Below are 9,076 nucleotides of genomic sequence, written 5' to 3' on the forward strand. Positions count from 1 at the left end.
AGACCTTTATGAACTTCTAAACATTATAAACTTATCATTATGTTATCTGCTTTTTATGAAAATGTTAGGAAATCTCAGTATTTTAAATAGAGAGTGAAGACTCAAGAGAGAATCAATGAGTCGTTTTAAAATAGTTTGCTCATGGGGGCACCTAGGTGGCTCAGTTGGTTAAGTGTCTGGCTCTTTGATTCTGCTGGGTAGTGATCTCAGGGTTATGGGATAGAGCTCCACACTGCTGGGCTCCACACTCACCTCTGGATCTGCTTGAGACTCTCTCCCCCTTCCTCTCCTCTCCACCTGCTTATGCTCACATTCTCTCTCTCTCTCTCTCTCTCTCTCTCTTTCTCGTAAATAAGATCTTAAATGAAATGAAATAATAATGAAGTGAAATTTAAAAGTTTGCTCATCAGTGCTGTGGAAATCCTCAGAACACAACCATCCATCTTGAGAGGTTGACAAGAAAGGAGGGTGGAACAAGTAAAATATGACAAAATATGTGAACTGATCAAAACATGTTGAAAAATTTAAGAGGACTCTTTTTTACCAACTAGTTTAAAATCAAGTTAGTTCATTTGAACATTTGCCAACCTCTCTCCTAAGACCTTAATGCTTATTGATCCCCAGAATATATCCTAACATTAATAGGGGATGTTTTTTCCCAAGAAACACCGAACACATTTAAAAATAAATATTTTATGGAGTATAATTGCATGTGATAAAATATCAATGATCAGACATTGAAAATGATTTTTTTTTGTCCTTCGGTTGATCCCACTCCTGTCAAAATTTATTCTCTTCACCCGCACTTACACTAAAAGTGAGCAAACTCTTTAATTTGGGGGATAAGTTGCCTTTGGATCAGCACCAGTCTTGCAGGGCATATTTAATATAAGCCCCATACATAGTGCATAAGGAGACCTTGTTTTGCTTTGTGGAAACGTATATGAGGATATTTGAGTGTTAATGAGTTAAAATGATTTCATTATGTGGTCTGGATAGGACACCGGGCACGTTACTAAAATTCATAATAAATATTGTACTCTCTATGAAAATTGCATTTCTTTTCATAGGAATAAAACAACAGATTTTTTTCATCCTTTTAGGGTTCAGGATTTTTTTTTGGAGGGGGGTGCCTTCGCTGCTATGGATCCTCTCAGAAAAAGGTACGTCCATGCACAATCTTGCAATTAGTCCTATGAAGTTCACAGCCCCTTTGAAGCCATCCGTAGGTCCCAAAGCACCCATAACAGCTTAATCTGATCATTTCCAGAGCTGTCCGTTCAGCACCAAAGAGGCCCCTCATGTTGTTGGAAAGAATGCAAGCCCACCCAGCCTGAGGAAGAAAGTAGATTTCCATTACTGTTAGGGAGTGAGAGTGTTAGGGATACAGGGCTGAGTATCTGGCATGTGATTCACTGGATGGCATGTTTGAGTTTCATTCAGCATTTCAGGGTTTTAAAGCAGTCATATTACCCCATTCACAGAAATAGGGTAATGAAAATTATGTAGATTTTATGGTATAGACATTATTGCTGGCGATATTGCTGGTTCACCAATACAAATTCACTTTTTTTTTTTTTTGAGAATGTGCTACACTCTTATAAATTATCGAAATCCTGGTATCTTACCAAAGATGGTTTTACAATTTGAAATGGATACAGTTCTCTGATGACAATACATTGAGATGGCTATGCCGCGTCCTAGGAGCTTGATAATTTCTTCCCCCCAAAGACCTAATTCTTTGGGTCAGGGAGAGAAATTTGCTGAATTTGCTGAATTGTTGCCAAACATTAGGATTATCAACTATTAGATATACATTAAAAAAAAAAACTGACCACTGACCTTTGAAATGTATTGGAAAGAACTGAAGCACCGCTCTGTGTGCTGTTCATTGTCTACAAATCAGTTTTTTTCCTAAGCTGCCTAGAAGCCATAGCATAAACTGTTCTTTCCCCCTGAAATGTGTGCTAACACCCAAAAGACAATGCAGAGCTTCCCTGTGTTCGCTCCTGTAAGGAAAAAATGGGAAATCCGCATTACTGGTCCATGTGTATTATGCATCTGAAAATATTTCCGTCTGCTTCTAAAGTTTCCATAAGAGAATGCCAGAAAGTCTTTTACAGATTAACAAGAGGGTAAAAGGAGAATTTCAACGGAGCTTTTCCCGACCACATCTTCCCACCTCTCCCTGCCTGCCACCCCACGCACACCTAGTCGGTGTGGGCCATCCTTGAGCTCCGAACGAGCTCTCCATCCACATGCAAAAGACATTAACTTGACATTTTCCGTAACTTCCCCGACCACAGGAGACATTCATTTACTAAATGTCAGACTATATAGGACATAGAAGATTTTTCCCACATTCATCAGGACGGGCTTGTGTATTTAAGGAGGTGGAGCCTCACCCCCACCCAGATTTTCCAATCTGATGTTAGAAAATGTTGCCATTTTGTGGCAATGTCTTTATTTTAAAAAAGACTTTATTTATTTATTCCTGAGAGACACAGAGAGAAAGGCAGAGACACAGGTAGAGGGAGAAGCAGGCTCCATGCAGGGAGCCTGACGTGGGACTCGATCCCAGGACCCTAGGATCACAACCTGGGCTAAAGGGAGATGCTCAACTGCTGAGCCACCCAGGCGTCCCTAGGCTTTGTCTCTGATATGGCCCTAAAAGAGTCCATCTCTCTTTCTTTCTCGAATTGGGGAATGAAAGTAGTTCACGTACTCTACGGGCACTGGTTTCAAGAAGAGGGCCTGGTTTTTCACATGCCATCTGAATGGCAGGGACAGAGTTGCCTACTAACAAACCCCAGGTTCCAAGGCATAATGCCACCGTGCAAGGTGGCGGTCCCCATCCTAGACAGTTCTTATGAAAAGCCTGAAAATGAAGAACAAATTATCTGCAAGCTTATCCTCCCAAGCCCCTTGCTTACAGCATGGAATCAACCACCGCCTCTACCTGGGGAAACAGAAGCTCCTGTCATTGCTTCAAGCCCAAGATTATGGGTTCTGGTTCCTAGCCCCTCGCTCCTCTACTTTTTCTTAGTTGGATCCACCAGTCCCTCTCACCTCAAGGCTCAGTCTTACCCACTGAGTCCCTCACCTCTGGCTCCCCTGCAGCCCTTCACGCTGGGGAGGTGGGTGACAGCCCTGGTCCTAGACCTGGTGTCCTCCTACCATGACTGCTGAGTTACTGGGTGACCTTTCTCTGACCCTCAGCCCCAGAGTCACCTTCACTGTCATGCTTCAATGAGATGAAGAACACAGGGACTGTGTTCCAGCTCAGTTCACCTGGGCTGCCTACTGTTCTCCTCCATCTCTTTGAGACTGGCCCACCCAGTCTTTGTACATCTCTTCCCTCACCCCTGACCAGGACCCAACTCTCTATACTGCTCTCTCCGTAGCCAAATCAAGAGCCACCTGAAAAGCCAGCCCAACTGCTCAAGTCCTGGTGGTCTGCCCATAGGCCCATTGGGAAAACCCACACCCTCATCCTACCCTTTGCAGCCTGACTGGGGGGCCAGGCCTGGGCCTTCTGGAGCTCCATCTTAGCTCGGCCTTCTCTGGACCACACAGGGTACCAGGGTCCTGGTTTTCTGCAACTCCTAAAATCGGCCCATTTAAAACATTTTGTTTCCTTGGCAGATGAGAGGATGGGAAAATTGTTCTCAGGGTCAAGTGTGTTAGAAAACATTTTCTTGGGTTTAATGCAAACCTAAAAGTTATACAATAGGGACAGGCCCATTCTGTAAAGAGGTTTAGCACCTCCACGGCTTAGCTGCATAAATTTGGGGGAGTTTCTGCACTTCTGAATCTCCATTTGGGCTTTGAAACCTCAGGAGCTTGTCAGGTGAGATCTGAAAACGGCCCCACACACAGAGGGCCAGGAGAGATGAAAGACACAGGCAGGCCACTCCAGACTGGCCGGTGGCAGGTTCAAGAAGCAAAGGGACTTACTTCCAAGGCTTGAAATGGGTGCCACCAATTTGGAATAGGTCTCTGAAACTGTTACCAGAATCTTAAAGGTTTATATGGAGACTTTAATGAGGTTCTGACACATATCATCTCCCTCAAGGCTGCGTCCTTGAAAATGGCTCCCACTCTGGGCCCCAGGAGTGAGGTGGGCAGGGGGATCTGGAGGAGGGGTGGTGTGGGGAACGGAACATACATTTAAAGGACAGGAGGGGTGAGGAGCCTCTGACTGCCAGGGGCCAGCTCACAGGTCAGTCAACAGTCCCATCCCCTTGGTGACCTCTTTCACCACCATTTCTCCCACTGTGAAATGGGAGCAGATAGTGCAGGCCCGCTTGACATTTTGCCAGGATTGAATGAAACGATGCTACATCATTACTGTTGTTCTTGTCTCAGATATGTATCCTTTTAAAGCAAGATGACATGCTTTCTTACTGATATTTTTAATTTATAAAACTTACATAAAACTGTCATATATTGCACTTACTGCATGCACTCCTCACCTGCGATGGGCCTGTATTAGCTGGAACACTCGCATGTGGGAACCATGTCCTCACATGGCATGGGGCTGTGAGTTGAGGTCACCAAATGCAAAATGAGGGCTGTATGCCAGACAGGCTGCTAGATTTTTTCCTTCATTCTTTTTTTCTTAAGATTTATTTATTCATTTCAGAGAGAAAGAGAGAAAGAAAGCATGCAAGGGGGAGGGAGAGAGGGAGAGAGATACTTAAGCAGACTCCAAGCAGAGCGAGGAGCCCGACTTGGGGGCTCCATCTCACAATCCCAAGATCATAACCTGAGCTGAAATCAAGAATCAGATGCTTAACCGACAGAACCACCCAGGTGCTTCTATTTTCTCTTTTTGAGGTAGGAAACTGGGTCTTAGAATGAGCTGAGATTCAAACCCAGTTCTGAACAGCATCAAAGACCACTTGCTTTCCACGGACATATGTCTGGTGCTTTCTCAAAGAATAAAGTAGAATGACAAACTATATGTGTTTTTAAAGTCTCAGTCCATAGAGAATACCTTCTTAGGTATTTGAGAAATTACAAAGACATTTTTACTTAAAATTATTTTTGTTTTGGGGCACCTGGTGGCTCAGTGGTTGAGCATGTGCCTTCAGCTCAGGTCTTGATCCCGGGTTCCTGGGATCAAGTCCCACATCGGGCTCCCTGCGAGAAGCCTATTTTTCCCTCTGCCTGTGTGTCTGCCTCTCTCTGTGTCTCTCATGAATAAATAAAATCTTTTAAAAAATTATTTTTGTTTTTAGTATTTATATTTCAGCAGCCTAGAGTATTGTATTATCTGTTGTCTACTCTTTGTAAAAAAAAAAAATCAAGTATGGAAGTCTGCTCTCTTCTTTTGATATCTTATTTTCAATCTTAAATCCCCTGAAATTTTCTTTCACTATATATTGGATTTTCTATCTCAAAAGTGGTCATGTCACTGTTTTAATCTCAGAAAGCAGGGTCTGCAGAAGCAAAAGGTGTTGGTTTTATCACTTTGTGAGTGGTAAGCAAAGATTTTAATCTGATACTTAAACCAAAAATTATGAGCATTTGTTTGTGACATTGACATATGGCTCTGGTGTAGAGTCCTGCACATTCAGCCCAACAACAGCTTCATTATTGTGATGGGTTAGGGTAGGTGGCCTAAAATACCTTCATATTTGAAGTTGCCTGCTTATCTTTCCTTTATATACACTTCTGCTGAAATTTCTTTGGTTGAGAAAGATTTTGTTCAGAGGACTATATTAGGGAAACAGTATCGAGTGATAATGCAGCTGTCATGGGGCTAAATGCTCTATAGCAACATTCCACTGAATCTGCAGAAGGTCCTGTTATTGGGGCACCTAGGTTGGTTAAGCGTCCGACTCTTGGTTTCAGCTCAGGTCATGATCTCAGAGGTCGTGAGATCGAGCCTCAGGTTGGGCTCCGCACTCAACGTGGAGTATGCTTAAAGATTCTCTCTCTCCCTCTGCTATCTTTCTCTTTCTCTCTCTCAAATATATAAATAAATCCTTTAAAAAAATAAAGTAGGTCCTGTTATTATTTCCATTTGAAGAAGGAATAAATCGAGCGACAGAGAGTTGAAGACATGTGTCCAAGGTCACACATGGTGCAGCCAGGATTTCAAACAGCCTATGTGGCTCTGGACTGGATCCATCTTCCTACTTTCCATACAGACTCAAGCTCTGTCTCATGCTCCCTTCCAATACTTAAAAATAATTCCTCACCCATTTTATTAGCATTATCAAATCATATTTCAACTCACATTATCCTGCAAAAGTATGTCATGAATCATAGATATTTTTGTACACAAACATAATTTTCAGATAAGCTAAATTAAAACTCACTGGCTCCTTAATTTCTCGAGAAATTGCTTACATAATGAGCAGAATTCGTGTTCTTTGCTATTGGCAGACATTGCCATTTGCCCTAGGTTTGTGGCTTGAAACAAATCCAATCTATTCTTCCTTATGAGCTATAGTTTAGGGAATTGGAGGCTTTGGCATATCGGTATTTATGTTTATCTCCAGCAGTGACTCATTTGATTCCAGCGAACGAGTCCCAAAAGCCAACCAGCTCAAGGAGCGGGTGGCCCATCCAAAGATCACTATCTGACTAGTGAGACCAATTTAGCCACTTTATGGTGGAAGTTGTGAATTGCTCAGAAGTTTTCTAAAGCACACAATGTCACTGGCTTGACTTCCTGGCTGACAAATTGGAGGAGCCAAGAGAGATGGCATGCTCTCGATAAACAGTTCTGCAGCTGTTGAAAAGGTCAAGTGGTTTAGCAAGTTCTTGTCTAAGAACAGTTCTTTGCCTCCCAGTCCATGGGGTCACTCCAGATCAGGGGAAAGCTGATTGCTCTTAACCAAGCTGAGCATTCTTAGGCAAGTAGCATTAAGTTCTGAGTCTGCCTCATGTCCTTCCTTACGGGCCAGAGAGCCACCACTTGCCAAGGAGGTTTCTGGCCGGACTGGCAGTGCAAGGAAACCCAAGGTGAGGTGCCTCACGGCCCAGATAATACCAGGAAGTCACTGAATTTGGAAAGAGGAAGCACTAGGTCATACTCTAAGCTTTATAGTCACTACCTCCTAAGCTCCATCACTACAAAGTCTACACAATGTTCTGCATCCCTAAAGCAGCATTCCATTTGGAATCTCTAAGACACTTTACAGATGTAAGGTATTCAAGTGTAAGAGTCATTTTTTTTTTCCTTTAGGAGACTGTTTTTCAATAATCTTGCAATGAAGTCTGAAAGGAAATTGTATTGAACCAAACATCAGAATATGTATATATTAAATATATACTAATACACCTGACATAAATAATATATATTTAATGAATAAATATATATTCAATATACCTGAACACATATAGTCCTCCATCCAATATAGACTTTCTACTATATAAATCTGATTATCACTTCCAGAGGCATCTTTTGTCTATCACATGGAGTTAATGTTGAAAGAATTACATCTGAGGTCTGACCATTGAAACTCCAAAATTGGGTGACATGGACAGATGGCCACTTCTCTGATTATCATGTGAATGTGAGTCACCTGGGGGTAGTGTTGCACTCCAGGCTCTTCTCTGCGTTGTTAGCCAGCTCCTGGGGGGTAGCACCGCTGCTATAGCATCGAAGAACAAGAACACGGAAGACAAATTCCTGGATAGAATTTGTCCCCAGAGGTCCACAAAACAAATATAGCCAGATCATACCTGAAAAGGGTTTTCATAGCTAATGCCTGTAGAGTGGTTGATGCTGAGTTTTGTTGGCAGAGTTACAGCTCTAACTTCATTAAGACTGACATGGTCATAAATGGGTAGAATGCCCACTAAACCAACTGGAAATTTTGCTCTTGCCTCATGTAGTCATTCTGTAATCATTATACCAACACAGCAAGAAGTTAAGAAAAAGAAAAGTGCAATCTTTTGCTTCTCAGAGGCAGATTCCATTTCCCAGTTCCTATACTCTGTATTTTTCCTCCAAGCACTTCTTCCTGATATTTTTTTCCCTCTGTGTATATTCCTGAAAGGTATTCCTTATGCTCCAATTTACTCAAGAAATATACCTTTGGGATCATCAGGGCACTACTGTGTGGGCAGGTCCCTGTACTGAAAATTCTTAATTTGGGTTCACTGCCAGAGAGGTCTGATCTCTTAGTTTATGGCTGGAGCTGGAGAGAGTGAGCACCAGGAGACAAGTTTAAGTGAAACCATTGCTGATGTTCAGCCCTGTGGAAAATGTTTGAGGCCCATTAGCTCTTCAAAACGTCCCCAAGACAATCACACTCATGCATGAATATGTAGGAATAAGGGTATTTATCAAAATAATCAAAAAGGAATCATCAAAATTTCCGTCAATGGGGAAGCAGTTAAATATATATATATATGTGATTTTTTGGAATATTAGGCAGACCTCAAAAATAGTAATGCCATCTGCATTAATCGACATGATAAGATGCCTGGGATATAATTTGGAAAGCAAGGCAGGTAACAATAGCATAATCCCATTAACATTTTGTACTTCTCTGTGTGTGTGTGCTATGAAAATATAGAACAATATATTTTCAAGAACACATGAACAATTAACTTGGAATTGTAGATGATGTTTATTTTCTTGCATGTATTCTCTAAGTTTTCTCATAATGAGTTATTTTTAAAATAAAAAAACAAAGCTATTTCCATTTGAGGAGAAAACAGCTACTCCGCAAGTATTTATGAGGCCTGACATCTGGGGTGGTGGAGAAGTACTAACGGTTCTGTATGTCATCAAATGTCAATGCTGAGTTTTCTCTGTGTTATTCTCATTCCAATTATGGCTTCAAACTTTCAGGCAGAGATGGCTAATTCATCCTCTACAGGATAACATCATCCTGACCAAAGCACTTGCCTTGACAAAACTGGATAATAAATAAATGGAAACTGATTCCATCATTAACTTTAGTACATTTCTTCTATTGCCTCTCTGGACCACCAGTTTAGGAAAGAAGGAATAAGATCCATTTTTAAAGTTCACAACTATATTCTAACTGTATCGGACTGACCAAGCACATAGCTAGTCTTCAAAGATGCCCACACCGTGGAACACAGT

Source organism: Canis aureus, chromosome 16, assembly GCF_053574225.1.
Source record: "Canis aureus isolate CA01 chromosome 16, VMU_Caureus_v.1.0, whole genome shotgun sequence".
Taxonomy (NCBI): Eukaryota; Metazoa; Chordata; class Mammalia; order Carnivora; family Canidae; genus Canis; species Canis aureus.